This window comes from Ricinus communis, chromosome 9 (genome assembly GCF_019578655.1).
Source record: "Ricinus communis isolate WT05 ecotype wild-type chromosome 9, ASM1957865v1, whole genome shotgun sequence".
In the NCBI taxonomy this organism is placed as follows: Eukaryota; Viridiplantae; Streptophyta; class Magnoliopsida; order Malpighiales; family Euphorbiaceae; genus Ricinus; species Ricinus communis.
The window spans coordinates 12,878,559-12,898,057 of NC_063264.1; the positions used below are offsets into that span (position 1 = coordinate 12,878,559).

The 19,499-nt window shown below is 35.6% G+C and overlaps 1 non-coding gene across 1 annotated transcript; it reads right to left on the reverse strand.

The window, feature by feature from the left end:
- Positions 1–14,534: 14,534 nt before the first annotated feature.
- On the reverse strand, positions 14,535–14,641 carry LOC112536571. The gene has a single exon (XR_003080565.2). It is a non-coding gene; the product is annotated as a small nucleolar RNA R71 (small nucleolar RNA).
- Between the last annotated feature and the right edge of the window lie 4,858 nt (positions 14,642–19,499).

The following is a 19,499-nucleotide window of genomic DNA, read 5'->3' on the forward strand; positions in this document are numbered from 1 at the left end:
TATTGACAAATATACCCCTCTTACGGGGTTGTCTTCTCAATTAAGAAATATACCCCTTTTATTGGGTTGTTTTCTGATACTCATAAATATACCACTTTAATCGGGTTATTTTATCATATAACCAAATATAACCCTCTTACCAGGTTGTTTTCTCATATTAAAAACTATATTTCCTTTATGTGTTTATTTTCTCAAACTCACAACTATACTCCTCTTACGAGGTTGTTTTCTCATATTCACAAATATACCCCTCTTACAAGGATGTTTTCTCATATTCACAAATATACCCCTTTACGGGGATGCTCTCTCAGAGTAAAAGATTTACCCCTTTTACGCGGTTGTTTTCTCATACACACAAATATACCCCTCTTATAGGATTCATTTCTCTTATTCATTAATATACCCTTTTACAGTTGTTCTTATACTCACATATATATCCCACACATGGGGTTATTTTCCTCTATTGACAAATATTCCACTCTTACGGGGTTGTTTTCTCTTATTAAAAAATATACCACTTTTATAATGTTATTTTCTCATACTTAGAAATATACCCCTCATACGGGCTTGATTTCTCATATTCATAAATGTATCCCTTTTACGAGATTGTTTACTCATGCTCACAAATATACCCGACTTATGGGGTTATTTTCTTGTATTGACAAATATACCCCTCTTACGGGGTTGTTCTCTCATATTAAAATTATGTGGTTGTCTTCTAAAACTCACAAATATACGCCTCTTATAGGATTGTTTTCTCATATTTATAAATATACCCTTTGTACGAGGTTATTTTCTAGTATTGACAAAAATACTCCTTTTATGGGATGTTTTATCATATTTAAAATATACCCTTTTTACACGACTGTTTGCTCATATTCACAAATATACTCGTTATACAGGTTTGACATCTCATATTCATTAATATACCCTTTTAACGGTGTTGTTTTCTCATACTCACAAATATACCCCACTTACGTGGTTGTTTTCTTCTATTGACAAATATACCACTCTTACAGGGTTGTTTTCTCTTATTAAGAAATATACTACTTTTATAAGGTTATTTTCTCATACTCAGAAATATACCACTCTTACGAAGTTTTTGTTTTCTCATATTCATAGATATTCTCCTCTTACGAGGTTGTTTTCTCATATTCATAAATATACCCCTCTTACGGGGTTATTTTCTTATATTGATAAATACACCCCTTTTACGGGGTTGTTCTATCATGCTCATATATATACCCCTCTTACGGGGTATTTTTATAATTTTGACAAATATATCCTTCTTTTGGAGTTGTTCTCTCATATTTAAACTATACTCCTGTTACGGGGTCGTTTCCTCATATTCACAAATATGCTCCTCATATGGGGTTCGAATTCTCGTGTTCATAAATGTATCCCTTTTACGAGGTTGTTTACTTATACTCACAAATTTACCCGACATAGGAATGTTTTCTTATATTGACAAATATACCCCTCTTACGAGGTTGTTTTCTCCTATTATAAAATGTACTCCTTTTATGGGGTTGTTCTCTAATACTCACAAATAAAGCACTCTCACGGAGTTATTTTCTCATATTCAAAAATATACCCCTCTTACAGGATTATTTTCTCATATTCATAAATTTACCACTCTTACAGTGTTGTTTTCTAATATTGATAAAAGTACCTCACTTATAGGGTTGTTTGCTCATATGAAAAAATATACCCCTTTTATTTGGTTGTTTTCTTATATTCACAAATATAACTGTCTTACCGGGTTGTATTCTAATATTGACAAATATACCCATTTTATGGGGTTATCTTCGCATATTAAAAATATGCCTCTTTTTACGCGGTTGTTTTCTCATATTCACAAATATACTTCTTTTACAGGGTTGATGCCTCATATACATAATTGTATCCTTTTTACGGGGTTGTTCACTCATTCTCACAAATATAGCCGACTTAGGGGGTTGTTTTCTTATATTGACAAATATACCCCTCTTACGGAGTTGCTTCTCATAATAAAAAATATACCCATTTTTCATGGTTGTTTTCTCAAACTCACAAATATACCCCTCTTATAGGGATGTTTTCTTATATTAAACAATATACCCCTCTTATAGGGATACTTTCTCATATTATAAAATATACCCCTTTTACGAGGTTGTTTTCTCATACACACAAATATACCCCTTTTATGGGGTTATTTCTCATATTCATAAATACACCCCTTTTATGGTGTTGTTTCCTTTAACTCATAGATATACCCCACTTATGGGTTGTTTCCTAATATTGATAAATATATCCCTCTTACGGGGTTGTTTTCTCATATTAAGAAATATACAACTTTTGTAAGGTTGTTCCATTCTCACAAATATAACCCTCTTTTGGGGTTATTATCTCATATTCATAAATATACCCTTCTTACAAGGTTGTTTTCTCCTTTTAAAAAATACCCCTTTAATGGGTTATTCTCTAATACTCACAAATCTACCACTTTGACAAGGTTCTTTTCTCATTTTCATAAATATACCGATGTTACGGATTGTTTCCTTATATTGACAAATACACCCCTTTTACAGGGTTATTCTATGATACTCACAAATATACTCTTCTTACGAGGCCCTTTTTGAATATTGACAAATATACCCCTCTTTTGGGATTGTTTTCTCATATTAAAGAATATACCCCTATTATGAGGTAGTTATCTCATATTCATAAATATACCCCTCATACGGAGTTGATTTCTCATATTCATAAATGTATCTCTTTTACGGGGTTATTTACTCATACTCATAAATATACCCCTCTTAGGGGGTTGTTTTCTAATATTGACAAATATACCCCCTTTAATGGGTTGTGTAATACCCGAAATTTTACTTTTAATAATAATAATATTAGTAATAATTAATATTACTTTAATTTTAATTGATTTAATTGGGATGATATAAAATAGAATTTCAATGCTAGATAAAAATAAGAGTTATTTTTCTATATCTAATTAGTTTGATTTTCAAGAAATTAATTAAGTAAAATCCTTAGAAAATAAATTATATTTTTAGTCACTTAATTTTCTCCCCATATGAATATATGAATTAAATTCTATGTTTGAAATTTATGAAAGAATTGATAAATAATATTTTCATAAAAGAATTTATTGGGAATAGCAAATTTTAATTAGCTAATGATGCTGATTTTAGTTGAAAAATAGTTAGCAAATTGACTAATTAAGTTAATTAAGTATGAGGATCAAATTGAAAATTAATTTTGGAATATGGATTAAGAATATAATTGCTTTAATTTGGGGTTTTAAATGAAAATTTGTATGGTTGCTATTTTTGTAATTAAATGTGTCGATAAGGGTATTTTGGTAATTTCACATTTAAAGCAAGGGTAAATAAGTAATTCTCTATTTTTAATAATTGTAATTTGGCCCAAATTAAGTAGTTGGGGCTGAATTGAAAAGCTAAAGAAAAGTTAGAGGGTTAAACATAAATTTTACAGGGTGAAATTATTAGTAATTAAAAAGTTGAGGGACTAAATGGTTATTAAAAAAAGTTTAGGGACCTAGTTGCGATAAGGAAAAGAAAAGGAGAAGAGGCGATGAGGGAGAGAGAAGGAAGGGGGAGTCGGCTGCCATTCGTGTCAGGGGAAGAAGGCCTCGCCCGAGTGAGGTGGCGGTGAAGAAGGTGCAGTGAGGGAGGCGGCTTGGCGGTGGTAGAAAATGTGAGGAAGAGGCAACAGATGTCCGATGCTATTCCAGGCGTTTCTAGCATCTAATGGTTGCGATTTTAGCGTCAAAATGACCGATGAGTGGAGGGCTTACTTTTGGGAGTTGCGACTTCGGCATTGGTGACCAAAGGAAGGAGTTCCGGTGAAATGAAGGCAGCTGAGTTTCTAGGCTTATCCGGCCGTCTCCGTGAGCTTTGGCCGATCAGAGGGCATATCCGGACTCTCTCAGCTCAAGCTTTTCAATGGTATTAGTTTCGCAGCGATCATACTCCGTTTGAAAATCAACGGCCAAGATTGTCTGTAAATTTCTCTAGATGATTGAAGTTTAGATTGGAGGATCGGGTGTTGGAATATCATTAGCGTGTTGTCTCGAGTTCGTGGGCGATTCGAATCGTCGATCAGACTCCGTAGCTGGAGGCAAGTCGACCGAGTTATCAAGCATCTGGGTAATTCTCTAGCCCGATGATTTTATAGTTTGTTGAGAAAAATTATATAATTAATTATTGTGTTTAGCATTAGAAAAATTATGTGAGGATTGTTGGCTGAATAAATAGTGTGTCAGACCATCTGCTAATTTGTGATTTGTGATGCGAGGTCGGGAAAAGTAATGAAGTCTTGGTGGCCCGACTCCCATTAAATAAATTGTTGAAAATTTGCAAGTGTTTTCTAGTAGGTCCTGAACCCATTATACGGGGTTTAGACATCCGTATTTAGGGGAGATTCTATAGAATTTTTAGTAGAATTCTTTCGAGTTAAAATTTTTAGACAGTCAGTTCTAAGAGTCTAGACCTAGGGTTATTTATCAAATGTTATCTTTTATTGATTGAATTTTTTCCGTGATTAGATAAATCCGTCAATTTGGCTCGCTCCATCCTAGGCATCAGAGCAGAGATATGAGGTCGTTAGAACTGTGAGTTAAAGTCATATATTTGCTTTACAAGCATGCTAAAGTTTTACATGGAAATTCTAATTAAATGAATTAAGATTTTAATTATTTATTGAATTACTATTTATATATATATATATATATATCATTTTCTATATTATGGCTTTTGTGATTGCATGTTGACTCGGGATGAGACGATAGTAGAACATGCCACCTGATGGGTTGCATCAGGACCGCGTGCACACTAGTATGAATCTCAGACAGATAGTAAAAGGATTTGCCCTGGTCGAGTTTAACTCTCTAGGCTAAGTAGAGTGTGTTGCCGGAGTAAAGGTCCCTGGTCGAGCATGCTCTGTGGGCGCCGGCTTTATTGGAAATTTAAGTGACCAGACTGGATTTAAGGACCCCGGTCGAGCTTCACTCTCTAGGCACTAGTTTTGTTGGAACGAGAGAGTTGAAAGGCTAAGGCTGTTAGTAAAGGGGATTAGGGTTCTACTGTACCTCCATCCCGTAGTATGTGAGATTTATTTTATATAGAAGTATGGCATGATGCGTATTTTTACATGACTTAATATTTTATTTTAATTAAACAAATATTTTATTGAAGTATTTGTGTTCATTTTTGGGATATATGATTTTAACTCACTCTCAAGACTGACAGTCTCAATTTCACTATTTTTCAAGTGTTGTTAGTTTTTCTGCCGTTCTTTTTATCTAGCAGCCCGTTTCCTTCATCTCCGGGTTAATGTAACTGATTTTTGATATGTTTGATCCTTTAAAATTTTAGAATCTCTGCAGTAGAAATTTTAGACTTATCATTTTGTAACTTTATGTAAATTCAGGTCTTGCCTAATTATGCTGGCAGACCAAATTAAATATGTAAAATTTGATGGTTAAGGTTAATTGTGAATCAGTGCTTTTGGATTGAATCTGGATTTCAATTTGATTGGGTCAGTGAATAGTCAGGCTTACTACGAGATTTGGTGGCCTTAAGCCTATCCATTCCCTAGTGCCGGTCACGGGCCCACAGATCGGGTCATGACAGGTTGTTTCCTCATATTAAAGAATACATAACTTTAATAGGGTTGTTTTCTCATTCTTAGAAATATACCCCTCTTATGGGGTTATTTTTGCATACTCACAAATATTCTCCTCTTATGGGGTTGTTTTCTCATATTTACAAATATACCCTTCTTACGGGGGATTGTTTCCTTATATTCACAAAAAAAAACTCCTTATACAAGGTTTATTTCTCATATTCATAAGTGTATCCCTTTTATGGGTTTGTTTACTCAACTTCATGAGTTTTTCTTGTATTGACAAATATACCTCTCTTACGAGGTTGTTTTCTCCTATTAAAAAATATACCCCTTTTATGGGGTTGTAGTCTAATACTCACAAATAAAGCACTCTGACGGAGTTATTCTTCCATATTTATAAACATACCCCTCTAACAGGGTTATTTTCTCATATTCATAAATTTACCTCTCTTACATTGTTGTTTTTATGATATTGACATAAAATACCTCTCTAATGGGGTTATTTCTCATATGAAAAATAAACCCCTTTTATGTAGTTGTTTTCTCATATTCACAAATATAGCCGTCTTACGGGGTTGTATTCCAATATTGAAAATATACTCTTATGAGGTTGCTTTTTCATATTAAAAAAATGCCCCTTTTCAGAGGTTGTTTTCTCATATTCACAAATATACCTCTGTTATGGGATTGATGCATCATATACATAATTGTGTCCCTTTTACGGGGTTGTTTACTCATACTCACAAATATACCACACTTAGGGAGTTGTATTCTCATAATAAGAAACATATCCATTTTATGTGGTTGTTTTCTGAAACTCACAGATATACCCGACTTATGGGGTATATTTGTGAATATGAGATAACAACCTCTCTTACAGGGTTGTTTTCTAATTTTGACATATATACCCCTCTAACGGGGTTGTTTTATCATATTAAAAAATATACCCCTTTATGGGGTTGTTTTCTCATATTCAGAAATGTATCGCTTTTACGATGTTGTTTACTCATACTCATAAACATACTTGATTTATGGGGTTGTCTTCTTATAATTAAAAATATACCCCTCTTATGAGGTTTTTTTCTCATATTAAAAAATATACCCCTTTTATGGGGTGTTTACTCATATTGAGAAATATAGCCGACTTAGAGGGTTGTTTTCTTGTATTGATAAATATACCCCTCTTTCGGGGTTGTTTTATCATATTAAGAAATATAACCCTTTTATGGAGCATTTTTCTGATACTCATAAATATACCATTCTGACGGGGTTGTTTTCTCATATTCACAAATATACACCTCTTATGAGGTTGTTTTCTCATATTCACAAATATACTCCTCTTATAGGGTTGGTTTCTAACATGGACAAAAATACCCTCTTATGGTTTTTTTTTTCATATAAAAAATATATCTCCTTTACGCGGTTGTTTTCTCATAGTCATAAACTTACCCCTTTTATGACATTGTGTCCTTATACTCACAAATATACCCCACTTCCGGGATTTTTTTTATATTGACAAATATACCCCTCTTACGGGATCTTTTTCATATATTAAAAAATATATCCCTATTATTGAGTTAATTTTTTATACTCACAAATATACCTCTATTATAGGGTTGTTTTATCATATTCACAAATATACCCCTCTTACGGGGTTGTTTTCTCATCATCACAAATATGCCCCTCTTACGGAGTTGATTTCTCATATTCACAAATATACCCTTTTTACGGTGTTGTTTCCTCATACTCACAATATACCACATTTACGGAGTTATTTTCTTCTACTGACAAAAATACCTCCCTTATGGAGTTGTCTTCTCATATTAAAAAAATATACCCCTTTGATAGGGTGGTTTTCTTATACTCAGAAATATACCCCTCTTACGTGGTTGTTTTCTCATATTCACAAATATATTACTCTTACGGGGTTGTTTTCTCATATTCACAAATATACCCCTTTTAGAGGGTTGTTCTATCATAGTCACAAATATGTCTCTAAGGGGTTGATTTCTAATATTGACAAATATACCCCTCTTACGGGGTTTTCTTCTCATATTAAAAAAAACTCCTTTTATGGGATTGTGCTCTGATACTTATAAATATACCACCCTTACAGGAGTTGTTTCTCATATTCACAAATATACCCCTCTTACAGGGTTGTTTTTTCACAATCACAATATTACCCCTCTTCCATGATTGTTTCCTCATATTCACAAATATACCCCTCTTACGGGGTTATTTTCTCATACTAAGAAATATAACACTTTTATGGTATTGTTTTCTCATGCTAAAAAATATATCCCTCTTACGGGGTTGTGTTCTCATATTCACAAATATAGCTCTCTTACACGATTGTTTTCTCATATTAACAAATATACTCCTGTTACGGGGGGTTGTTTACTTATATTGACAAATACACCCCTTTTGCAGGTTTATTTTATCATAATCATAATATACCCCTCTTACGGGGTTGTTTTCTAATTTTGATATATATACTCCTCTTACGGGATTGTTTTATCATATTAAAAGATATACCCCTTTACGGGGTTATTTTCTCATATTTACAAATATATCCCTCTTACGGGATTGATTTTCGTATTCATAAATATATCACTTTTATGGTGTTGTTTACTCATACTCACAAATATACCTGATTTACGGGGTTATTTTCTTATATTAAAATATACCCTTTTATGGGGTCTTTTCTCATATTAAAATATATACCCCTTTTATGGTGTGTTTATTCATATTGAAAAATGTAGCCGACTTAGGGTTGTTTTCTTATATTGACAAATATACCCCTCTTATGGGATTGTTTTATTATATTAAGAAATATACCCCTTTTACGGGGTATTTTTTTCCGATACTCACAAATATACAATTCTGACGGGGTTGTTTTCTCATATTCACAATATACCCCTCTTACGGGGCTGTTTTCTCATATTCACAAATATACTCCTCTTACGGGGTTGGTCTCTAATATGGACAAAAATACCCCTTTTACGGTTTTTTCATATGGAAAAGTATAACTCCTTTACGCGATTGTTTTCTCATATTCATAAATATACCCTTTTTACGGTGTTGTTTCCTCATACTCACAAATATACCCCGGTTACTGGGTTGTTTTCTTATATTGACAAATATACCCCTCTTACGGGGTTGTTTTCTTATATTGACAAATATACCCCTCTTAAGGGGTTGTTTTCATATATTAAGACATATACCCCTATTGTTGAGCTAATTTTTTATAATCACAAATATACCTCTCTTACGGGCTTGTTTTCTCATATTCATAAATATACCCCTCTTACGGGGTTGTTTTCTCATCATCACAAATATGCCCCTCGTACGAGCTTGATTTCTCAAATTCACAAATATACCCCTTTTAGGGCGTTGTTTCCTCATACTCATAATATACTCCGCTTATAGAGTTGTTTTCTTCTATTGATAAAAATACCCCTCCTACGGAGTTGTTTTCTCATATTAAAAAATATTCCCTTTTGATAGGGTTTTTTCTCACACTCAGAAATATACCCCTCTTACGTGGTTGTTTTCTCTTATTCACAAATATATCACTCTTACGGGGTTGTTTTCTCATATTCACACCCTCTTACGGGATTATTTTCTTATATTGATAAATACACCCCTTTTAGGATATTGTTCTGTCATACTCACAAATATACCTCTCTAACGGGGTTGATTTCTAATATTGGCAAATACCCCTTTTTTAGTGTTTTTTTCATATTAAAAATATACCCCTGTTATGGGGTTGATTTCTCATATTCATAAATATATACCTTTTACGGTGTTGTTTAATCATCCTCATAAATATACCCGACTTACGGGGTTATTTTCTCATATTGATAAATATACCCCTTTTTCAGGGTTGTCCTCTCATATTAAAAATATATCCCTTTTATGGGATTGTGCTCTGATACTCACAAATATACCACTCTTATGGGGTTTTTTCTCATATTCATAAATATACCCCTCTTACGGGGTTGTTTTCTCATAGTCACAAATATACCCCTCTTGCGGGGTTGTTTTCTCATAGTCATAGATATACCCCTCTTACGGGGTTGTTTTCTCATATTCATAAATATGTCATGTTGACCTAAAGGGAAATTGATCTCTATTTTGATCCTAACAACCATATTAATTATCACTAACATCATGACTGAGTATCTATATGATAGAGCACCAAAGGAACCAAGCTTAGACTAAACATTATTGAACCTTGAAGCAAGTCTGGTACAAAGACCCTAAGTTTGCAAGACGTTGAAAAGTCGACCTCACAGTAGGCCAATTACTTCATGACATCTATCAGTCAAAATGTCAAAGCTTCAAGAAGCAGTGAGGGCGCTTCAAAATGTGAGGGAACCTCACTTTAGTTCTTGAGATAAAAACTAGCAGATGATAGCATGACAAGAAGCATGAGGGTGCTTCTAGACCCGAACAAGGCAAGCGCGAGGGCGCTATTGTCGCGTGGGGGTAGTTTTCATAATTAATGCGATGTCAGTAACTGTTGAGATTTCAACCACCCTATTAGTGCTATGTGGTTGGAGCCGTTAGAGCCCAACATCTCTTTTTAAAAAGCACGAGTGCGCTTGGAGAGAGTGGGTGGCTTTCCATGACTTTAGGCAATTTTTGCCAAGTTATCAAAATCTTGCAATTAAAGAGGTTTGGCTTTATTATAACGTCTCTAAGGAGTTGGTATGAGTATAAATACCCCTCATAAAGACTCTACAACTAAGTGTGTGATTTAGATATACCAAAACTCTTGCAAATTTATTTATCAACTTTCTACGCTAATTTCTTTCTTTTGTAAAGTGTATTAAGTTGAAACTCTTTATTCAACTAAGACTCAAAAGGGTTGTTGTGTGAGCCTAGGTATTAAAAATACAAGAAAGTGGTTGTTGAGTAACCATTAATACTTAAGGTTAAAGGACTTAGTGAGAGATTGATTCACTAAGGGAAGAGGTTTAGTATGAGCCTTGAAAACACCAAGTTATTGGGTGAACTTGTAAAACCCAAAGATTTGTAATCTTAGTGATTATAGTGAAACACTCAAGTGTGATCTTGAGGAGTGGATGTAGGGAAGTTTGTCCCTAAACCACTATAAACCCTTGTATCATCTTCTCTAACCCTTAACTTATTGTTCTTTTACCTAAAATCATTAATTTTCGCAATTTAAAATGACCAATTCAACCCCCCTTCTTGGTTCCAAGGGACAATAAGTGGTATCAGAACAAGTTCACTCTTATCAAGATTAATTGTGAATGCAAAAATCATAGCAGTATATGAAGGAGCCCAACACCTCATGCCGTTCTTCGATAGATCTGAGTATGCATTTTGGAAATTCTATATGGAAATCTACTTAGATTCCTATGGCATTGAAATGTGGCACTATATGGTGAAGGAATGGAAAGCTCCCACTGAAATAAAGAATGGTGAAGAGAGAATCCTTCCTAGAGAAGAATGGGTAGATGTCCACACGAAGCACAACCATAAGAAAAAGCAAGCAATGGTTATACTCGTGAGTTGCCTCTCTAGAAAAGAATGTGGGAGAGTGTAAACATTGTACTATGGCTCATCAAATTTGGACTACCTTGGAGAACTATCATGAAGGCACGAAGCAAGTAAAATCATGGAAAATCCAAATGTACGTCACCGAATATGAGATTTTCAAAATGAAGCCTATGAGCTAGTAGACATCAATAACAAAATCCTTAGGAGCATTCCCTTTGATAAATATGGTGCTAGAGTGGCTAGCATTGAAGAAGCAAATGATGACCTAGGTAAGATTCCTGGATGTTCTTATAGGTAAGCTTCTAACTCATAAGATGTCTCTTGTAAGGGATGAAGTTGATAGAGATAGTGGGAAGAAGAAAACCCTAGTTCTCAAGGCTAGCACAAGAGTTCAAGATGCAATCGATGTATCAAGTGATGATGAGGATCAAGGGGAAGCTCTAAGTGAGAGTGATGATGTGGCTCTATCACCAAGCATGTCAAGAGGATACTTGAAGCCAAAAGGAGAAGAAGCAACAAACCCTTTACAAGCAAGAAGTCCTTCTCCAAATCAAGAACAAGTAAGGACAAGAAGGAGGAAATCACTTGGTACAAATGTTGGAAGCAAGGGCATATCAAACCGGATTGTCCTAAGTACTTGAAGAGGAATAAGGGAGACAAAGAAAAGCAAAAAGGTTTAAAGGCTACTTGGAGTGATGAATCTTCATCCTCCAAAAATGAAAGTGAAAGAGAAGAGGAGGCTAATCTTTGTTTCATGGCAAATATGGAGGACTCCTAAAAGGTATATTCTACTTCTCATTCATGCAATTCTTTTTCTTCTTGTTCATCTTCTCATTCTTTTGGTGATGACTTTTTGGATGATGAAAATGAAATCTTACAAAATATGCTTTCAAAATTAAACTTCTATAAAAATAAATGTTCTAGCTTGGAGGAAGACCTTAAAATTTCAAAGAAGAAAATTACATCCTTAAAAACTTCCAATGATAACTTAAGGAAATCTTTGGATGATATTTTAAAAGAAATTTTTTTTAAAGAGAACAAGTGTTTGAAAAATGAAGTTGAAGAGCTTAGGAACTCAATTTCAAAATTTCACAAAGGAAAAGAGTCTCTGACACACTAATTGTGTCTTATAGACCACCCCTTGTGAGACGTGGACTTGGGTTCCAATGAGCTTCATCATCCTCATCTCATAAAACAATATTTGTCAAAGCCACTCAACCACAAGCATTTCAGAGAAACTCCGATCGAGTTTCAAAGAGCAAAACACACACTAGACCTCTCATTCAAAAGAAAGAGAAAGGCACACATGTTCCAAAGGCTAAGCCAAGAGGAACTGATGTAGATGATTCTATACATATTTATTGACGGTTTATCGGTTGTTTATTCGTGTACTTGAGTCATATTTATTCCTATTTGATCGCACTTCGGTATGTTTATGAGTTTTTCAAGTTTTCGGACTCCTTGATGGGAAATTGATTAATTTTCAGGCAGAAACCAAGCTATATGGATGATTTATGCATCCTAGATGTTTGTCAGAGTCGATTCCTTGATTGGCATGCAATTCGAGGCTTTTGCATGGCCATGCACATTTGCACGGCCAGTTGCATGGCCTCCCTTGCCCGTGGCACGGGCTATGGCTCTTCTGCCTATAAGTAGGTGCACGCAAAATGAGACAAGGTTCTGCTTATAATTTTTGGACTTCTCTACGTGTGCAACCCCTCACTTCTGCACCTTTGTTCTTGACATTTTGGGAGACCAATGTCAGTTCAAAGGATTGATTTAGGGGATTCAAGCAAAGATTGAAGTTTCTAGATGATTGACCGAGACATCCGAGATCCATACTTGAGGCTGGTTTCAGAATCAGTGCTTGCGACATTTCCACTCCGATTTGAGAGAAGAGGGGTTACATGTTCCATTTCCTTTTCTGTTGTTTATTTCCTTTTGAATTTGTTTCTTTCATTATGAGTAACTAGGGCTGCCGAACCCATTGGGGTTCACCTTTTATTGATGGATTGTGCTTAATTATTAGATTTATTTGCCATTCTTGTAATCTTCTTGCTGTTTAGTTATAAAGTTTGATTCAGTTAATTTGAGACGTTGAATTAATTGTCTTTTAGGTTGTTTCTTGACATTGAGAAATGCTTGTTACAACTGGAAATTAAATAGTAAGAACTGGTAGTTAACACTTAGAGATAAGGTTAATTCACTCGCCGGATTAAAAATTAACAACTTTTAATAGATCTAAATCACGCTTAGTTCTAATCTATAATAATCTCATAGGAAGAGATTCCATTAGATTAGAGCAAGTTTAGGGATTTGGTGAGCTCGAGAGAGGAGTCGAGTTCGATTCAGGATTTAGGCACGGGTAGCAAGATTGTTAATTTATAAAATCAACCTTAGAATTCCATCACTTAGGTCCCCTTCCAGTTTGCTTCTTTTGTTACGGTTGTCTTTCGATTGTCAGTTGTTGTTCATTCATTTATTTGCATTCATAGTCATTAGTTAAGTAATTTCGACTTCACACCTTATTTCAGATTAGATAACATAGCGGATAGTAGTAACTTTAGGTTCACCTGATCTCTAGGGATACGACCTTTATACTCAGTAGTGCTAGGCTGCATCGATAGGTTCACTGCCTTAGGTGTAGGTTGCATCAGTAGCCCATCAAGTTTTTGGCGCCGTTGCCGGGGAACAATAACGGTGAACTAGAGTGAATTTTTTATCTTAATTTAGTCATTATCTATTCATTTATTTATTATTTATTCTTTATTCTATTATTTTTGTTGATTGCTGGTTTTTTGGCTGTCGATTTTAGGTAGTTTATGACCCAGAGCTCTAACCCTGATCCCACAGCACCCTTATTTTACCCGGAGCGCTCTATCAGATTATTGAGACGACGTTTGCAAGCCGTTGAGGAGGAGGATGGAGTTACAGTTCAGGTTCAAGGAGCTGACGCGATAGAGAACCTCAACCCCCAGGATGATGACGATCAGAGGACGATGTACAAGTTTGCTCGACCATCTTTAAATGGGATGAAAACTAGTATAGTCAGACCTGCTGTAGTGGCCAACAATTTTGAAATAAAAGCCAATGTTATCCAGATGATCTAGCAGAGCGTGCAATTTGGAGGATTGCCCAGTGAGGATCCCAATGCTCATATCTCTAACTTTTTAGAGATTTGTGACACATTCAAGATAAATGGAACAACCGATGACGCCATTCGGCTAAGACTGTTTCCATTTTCCTTGAGAGACAGAGCCAAGAGATGGTTGCAATCTCTTCCACAACGGACAAGTACTACCTAGAAGGCGTTGGCTGAAATTTTTTTATATAAGTATTTTACTCCCGCTAAAACTGCTAAACTTAGAAATGACATATATTCTTTGGTGCAGTTTGATGATGAAAGCATGTATGATGCATGGGAGAGGTTTAAGGATCTCTTGAGATGCTGCCCACATCATGGATTGCCAGTATGGATGCAGGTTCAAACCTTCTACAGTGGGTTGAACCTTATGATGAGGCAAATGGTGGATGTTGCAGCAGGTGGGGCGCTGAACAGTAAGACGCCCAAGCAGGCTCAAAACTTGATAGAGGAAATGGCCATGAACAATTATCAGTGGCAATCCTCTAGGAGCTGACTAGGAAGATAAGGAGTGGTCAACTAAGTAGATTCTACAGCAGCCTTGGGAGATCAGGTGGAGCTTCTAACCAAGAAGATTAACCAACTCCAGATGCCGGTCCATGCAATGAATGTTGGCTGCGAGCTTTGTGGTGGCTCGCACTATAGTGCGAACTGTACTGTGGGAGGTATGTTTGCTTCATCTTCCTCTACTTTTCCATCTGTTTCTGCTATGTCTTTTGATGTTGAGCAGGTTGATTATATGGGGAATGCCCCAAGGCAGCAGAACGATCCTTATAGCAACATATACAACCCTGGGTGGCGCAATCCTCCCAACTTTAGTTGGAGGAACAATAATGCTCAGGGTCCACCTGGTTTTCAAAGACTTCATCAGCAGCCACAACAACAGCCAGCTGGGCTTGCACAAGCTCCTCCTCCCCCAGAAAAGAAATCAAATTTATAGGAGCTTATGATGAAGTTTGTGACATCTACAGAGATGAGGTTCCAGCAAACTGATAGTGCACTTAGGAACCATCAGGCCTCGATTCAGAACTTGGAGACCTAGATTGGCCAAATCCCTAAGATGTTGTCTGAAAGGCAGCAAGGAGCGCTCCCTAGCACCACTGAGTCTGACCTGAGGGAGCACGTGAACGCCATCACTTTGCATTCAGGTAAGTTAGTTTCAGCTCCTTTTAAGCCTATTTTTGATGACTCCACTATTGATGTGCAGGTTGAGGCGAGCAGTAAGGTTAAGGAACCTGAGGGACAAAAGGTGAAATCAATTCCAGTCAGGGAATATCAACCTAAGATTCCTTATCCTACTAGAGTCAAACAAGCAGAGGCGCAAGAGCAGTTCAGTAAGTTTTTAGATATTTTTAAACAACTGCATATTAACTTGCCTTTTATTGATGCATTGGAGTAGATGCCGAAGTATGCCAAGTTCTTAAAGGACATACTTAGCAAAAAAAGAAAGTTGGAGGAAGTAGCCTATGTTCAGCTTAACGAGGAGTGCTCAACACTGTTTTAGGGCAAGTTGCTAGAGAAACGTCACGATCCAGGGAGTTTCACTATTCCTTGCACTTTAGGTAATTTGTGTGTTGATGATGCATTAGCTGATTTGGGGGCTAGCATAAATGTCAGCCCACTAGTTTGTTCAATAAGCTAGGTTTGGGGGAGGCAAAACCCACTAGGATGTGCATTCAATTAGCTGACTGTTCTGTTAAGCTTCCTAGGGGAATTGTGGAGAATGTGCTAGTCAAGGTAGATAAGTTCATATTTCCTGTGGACTTTGTGGTTATGGATATGGATAATGAGCATGGAGTACCGTTGATTTTGGGAGACCTTTCCTTGCCACAGCTAGAGCTAAAATAGACGTATTTGAGGGAAAGTTAGGACTTAATGTAGGGGATGACTGTGTTACTTTTAGTTTACCCCCATTTGATAGTTCTTCCACCGACCATGTTCATACCATTTGTAGTATTGATGGAATTGGTCCTACATGTAATAAAACAACAACAGGATGTACAAATGGATGCTGCTATACATGTTTCTTTCCTTGTTGATATATGTTATTCATCTGAAGAAAATAACTTGTATCAATTTGCGACTGTGTGCTATGATAGACCCGAGAAGGGTAGTTGCAAGTTTGTTATTGACAGGTCACTTGGCTAGAATTCGGAGTGGATGAATGGGCATCCCAACTCGGTGTGGAAAGCACCCCCTTGGTCATCTACCGCACACATCAGACATTCTCTTTGCGCTTATATGCCTCAGGCCCCAACTTACATTGAGGCCACTTTCTCAACTGGCCTGCGATGCAGGAATGCTGCTGCAGAGTCCAGCTAGACGACTCGAACAAAAAGAAGCGCCTTCGGGAGGCATTCCCAAAATCTATATGTGTTTTTTTTTTGGACATCTTTTATTTATGTAGTTATTTTTTTTAGTTAGATACTTCAGTTTGTTTTTAGTTTGTTTTATTTTGAGGAGATTTTATTTTATTGAACCTTTTACTAGATGTTGCTTGTGATATGTTTATTCTTGAGTTTTGCAGGAGTTAGCTTACTCGATGCTCATACGTAATTTTGAGGACTAACATATTTTGGAGTGTTAAAGCACACATCAAGGGCAGTATCCAGTAGACTTTCTAGTTTTTATCTCTTTTTGTTGTCTTGTTTTTCTTTTAGTTTTCCAGTTTTTTTTGTGGACTCCCATAATTTTAATCAAGTAGTTGATAATTTTTCTCTTCTGAATGGATACCTGTATAGCTTCTATCAAATCTTTTTGAAAGAAGGCAATGAACGAATCTCTTAATTTCCATTAAGCCAGGTAAAACTGGTGTTTTTCCTTAATTTTTTTCATTTTACTTTATCTTGTATATAGAACACTGTTAATATTGATGCTTATTAGATTGTTTGATTGTTTAAACTTTGGTTTGAGAATTCATGCAATTTTAACCCACTCAAATGGTGAGGCTTTTATGCTCCTTCTGTTTTTTATTAGTGAGCATTGTGTTCTAGAACTTGCCTTGTGATGACTTTTTAGATTACATGAATTTTTAATAGTCATGAGATGAATTGGGCAATTAGGAATTACACAATTTGGCCAAAAGCCTAACCCTGTTTTTCCCTTAGTGAACCCATTTTGAGCCTTAGCCTTTTTCTTTCATTGTAATTTACCTCTGACACTCATTTTATCACTTGCTATTCATTTTACCATTCTTTCTACCATTATTGTTGGAAATTATGTATGTTTATGCTGCATTTCATTTTGGATCAATTTGCATATATTCACTAAGTTACTAGATTTCTGGTAGATGCTCCCTTCAATCCAAATGGTACATATCATTTTACTACTTTGATTGAGCATTGTATTACTTCATCCTGCGTTATCTGTTGTTGCAGGAGTAGTGACTAAAAAAATAAAAAATAAAAAATAAAATAAAATAAAATAAATAATAATAATAATAAATAAATTTCATTTCGAGTATCATCTTATTATTATAGCAACTTAGTGTTCAATTTTGGTAAAACATTTGATCCTTAGCTATAGTCTTGCATTATCTGCATAATTTTCTAGCAACTTTCAGCTCACTTTCCATATTTCTCCATACCCTACCTTAATCCCATTACAACCTGGCTCAAGACCCTTTGATCATGTTTATTGACCATTTCACAGTAGTGGAGATCGGATCTATAAGCAAGCTTATAGTAAGCACCTTTTTCTGTACTTTTGCGTTGAGAGCTTGGCAATATTCTTTCACCTATATACACTTGTGTGTTTTGAGGGACATCTTGAAAGATTTATCATTTAATTTTAGCAGCTTTATTAACTTTGTTCTCTCTCTCAAAGATTTAGTGATTTGGGGATTTTGAGGAAATTCGTCACGGAGTTTTGAGACTTGTTTTGAGCTAACCTCCTGCAAAGTATTTGATTGAGTTATTTGGTATCTATTTGAGGAGTGAGTTGTTGATTGCTTGAGGACAAGCAAACGCTTAAGTGTGGGGTAGTTTGATGTAGATGATTCTATACATATTTATTAACTATTTATCAGTCATTTATTCATATATTTGAGTCATATTTATTCCTGTTTGATCGCACTTTGGTATGTTTCTGAGTTTTTCAGGTTTCCAAACTCATTGATGGGAAATTGATTGATTTTCGGATAGAAAATGCATACTAGATGTTTGTTAGAGTCGATTTCTTGATTGGCGTGCAATTCGAGGCTTTTGCACGGCCCGTGCATATAAGTAGGCGCACGCAAAATGAGACAGGTTTCCGCTTCTGATTTCTAAACTTCTCTACGCGCGCGACCCCTCACTTATGCACCTTTGTTCTTGACATTTTGGTTGACCAACGTCAGTTCAAAGGATTGATTTGGGGGATTCAAGCAAAGATCAAAGTTTCTAGATGATTAACCGAGACATCCGAGATCCATACTTTAGGCTGGTTTCAGAATCGATGCTTGTGACATTTCCACTCTGATTTGAGAGAAGAGGGGTTACATGTTCCATTTCCTTTTCTGTTGTTTATTTCCTTTTGTATTTGTTTCTTTCATTATGAGTAACTAGGGTTGTCGAACTCATTGGGGTTCATCTTTGTTGATGGATTGTGCTTAATTATTGGATTTTTATTTGCCATTCTTGTAACCTTCTTGTTGTTTAGTAATAAAGTTTGATTCAATTAATTTGAGACGTTGAATTAATTGTCTTTTGGGTTGTTTCTTGACATTGAGAAATGCTTGTTACAACTGGAAATTGAATAATAAGAACTGGTATTTAACACTTAGAGATAAGGTTAATTCACTCACCAGATTGAGAATTAACAACTCTTAATAGATCTAAATCAGGCTTAATGCTAATTTGTAATAATCTGATAGGAAGAGATTCCATTAGATTAGAGCAATTTTAGGGACTTGGTGAGCTCAAGAGAGGAGCCGAGTTTGATTCAGGATTTAGGCACGGGTAGCAATATTGGTAATTTATAAAATCAACCTTATAATTCCATCACTTAGGTCCCCTTCACATTTGCTTCTTTTGTTATGGTTGTCTTTTGATTGTCAGTTGCTGTTCATTCATTTATTTGCATTCATAGTCATCAGTTAAGTAATTTCGACTTCTCACACCTTATTTCAGATTAGATAACATAGCGAACAGTAGTAACTTTAGGTTCACCCGATCTCCAGGGATACGACCTTGATACTATTGCT